Source organism: Amblyomma americanum, chromosome 11 (assembly GCF_052857255.1).
Source record: "Amblyomma americanum isolate KBUSLIRL-KWMA chromosome 11, ASM5285725v1, whole genome shotgun sequence".
Taxonomy (NCBI): domain Eukaryota; kingdom Metazoa; phylum Arthropoda; class Arachnida; order Ixodida; family Ixodidae; genus Amblyomma; species Amblyomma americanum.
This window is the reverse complement of record NC_135507.1, coordinates 58,893,710-58,896,115: the sequence shown is the minus strand read 5'-3', so window position 1 is coordinate 58,896,115 and position 2,406 is coordinate 58,893,710. Positions and strand designations below refer to the sequence as shown.

General features: G+C 41.9%; 1 long non-coding RNA gene across 1 annotated transcript; it reads right to left on the bottom strand.

Moving 5' to 3' along the window:
* Window positions 1-338: 338 nt before the first annotated feature.
* On the bottom strand, window positions 339-1,482 carry LOC144111226 (uncharacterized). Its single transcript, XR_013310003.1, has 2 exons — window positions 1,197-1,482; window positions 339-503 (listed from the first exon to the last, which is right to left on the bottom strand). It is a non-coding gene; the product is annotated as an uncharacterized LOC144111226 (long non-coding RNA).
* Window positions 1,483-2,406: the final 924 nt, after the last annotated feature.

The window sequence follows — 2,406 nt, the reverse complement described above, 5'->3', positions numbered from 1 at the left end:
CCAGTCAAAAAAAACCATTGGATTCCAGTTGGAAATTACCAATTGGAAATTTCCAAATGTGTTTTCGACACCATTGGAAAATACCAATTGGACTATTCCAATTGGCCGAAACCAACTGGAATATTCCAGTTGGCCGAAACCATTGGACTATTCCAGTTGGCCGAAATTAATTGGACTATTCCAGTTGGCCGAAACCAATTGGACTATTCCAGTTGGGCAAAACCAATTGGACTATTCCAAATGGTAGACACCAACTGGTCCACTCTATGGCCAATACTCACTGGGCTGCTCTGATTGTCGGGCACCAGATGGCTATTAAACAGTCATGAGGCAAGCAGTCTATTAACTGTAGCAGTTTATTATTGGTATTTGCATGAAAATACTTTCCCTACAATAATGCCCCATGGGCATGTAGGTATAAGAATGAATAAATAAATAAATAGTTCTGAAACAAATCTTGTTGCAGCTCCTAGCTGGAAGGCTCCATTTCTTTTGCGAGCTTCCTGCAATCAAATAGAAGCACGACACAGATTGCATTACTGCGGAGAATCTACAGATCGAAAAGCAAATAACAAGGAATAAGATTTAATGTGTGAACAAACAAACGAAATCCATTAAGCTGCACACTAAAATGCTCTTTCTGGAATCAAGTTATGGATGAGAATTCAATGCAGTAACTGCGTGAGTTTTGATAGAAGCAGTCACAACAGAAACAATAATTTGTGCGTCATGAAAACTGCAACATGGGAAAGCTTGTTTTTGTTCAGTTGTTGGCGATTCATAAAGCATCACAGGTACTTGCTATGTTTTCTTTCGTAATTACGCAATGCGATCAAATTAATAGCAAAATGAAATATACTGCATTCCAGGAGTCATGTCCAGCGCTGCAAATACAGCACTTTTATAAATGTATACTCCTGAAGATTTGTATTCTCCAGATCATCAACGCTGAATAAGTGCGTAAGCTGCAGCCATCCTCTACGAGCAGAAAAAAGATTCAATCATTTTACCTATTCCTATTATCAAACTACGTTCGTTCATTAATTGCTTTGCACACAAAGATGTGACCACGTGCTCTGCTTCCAAGCATAGATCGCGGACGTAGGCTCTATAACAGCTTCACAATTAACACTTAACATTTGCATCAGGCACACACATATCACACAAAGTTAACAGTGAAAAGTGCAGGTAATTACCTCCAAGCATGAGAATGCGGGCCGGATAAAAGTCTGCTTCTCCTTCGGCATCTGTCCACTTCACCTGATGATAGATTCGCGAATCAAGTCTTGGGCATTTTCAGGTGCAAAGTCCTTCACATCCGTGACGGGCACCACCGCACAGCTTATATTGTCTTTATACCTGACGTACGCAAAATGAGGCGCACTCGAAGACATCGCGCACACAGGTATCCTAGTACTACACCTAGAGCACTGTACTGCAGCGCAAGAACCAAGCCACCACGACCACGCTTACTGCGCGCGCCATGACACACACACAGTTGTGGTGATACGAAACTGAGGAATCATTTTATTATCCTAGAGTAAAACTTTTGAAAGTGATTAACAGCAACAAAACTTTTTATTACATTTTTAAAATTAAGTATTGCGATTTTGTTTATAAATTGTTGATATTTGACTATTTTGTGCAGTACTCTGCATTATGTGAAAATGTGGATAACATCGCTCACCGGCTGACTGGATCATCTTGAACTGCAATGTGGCGATCTATGGAGTGAGGCTATGATGGAGCTGCCAGTTTCTAAAATATTGACTGTTTGTATATTTGTAAGAACAGGTGAAAATGCTTGTCTCACCAGTGCAGAGTTCATTCACAATGTAAACTCAATATTGCCGCAAATCTTTGTACTGTATGTTTGTTCTTTCATGAAAGCTGCTGGCACACAAATTTATCTCAGTTGGTCGCACCGAGGTGCAGCCTTTTCTGCGTTGTTCCAGACTTACGGCAGCTTTGCACGCCGTATCTCAGAAGTTCGCTATCAGCTTTAAGTTTGACACGGCCGAGAACAGTGGGCACTCTGTTCAGCGACCGCCGAGCATACTTGTTGCTTTCGTCGCCGCCAAGTCATTCGATCAGTTCATTGTGGGCGCAAGTCAGCCGAAAGATTTTCGTTCGGAAGCTGTTTTCATCATCTTTCTGACCGCTGGACTGCCGTCATCACAACGTGACAATTGTTGGACCAGTTCATTTGGGAGCAGGGAACCAGTTGGGTAGTCCAGTTGGAACAAGGAAAAACAATTCAGCTGACCAGTTGGAATATAAATCCAATTGGAAAGTTCAGTTCGACCCAACTTACAAAATCAAGTGGATGGTCCAATCGGAACTAGAGAAACCAATTGGGCTGTCCAGTTGGATTCATCAATCCAACTGGCTGACCAGTTGGCTCCC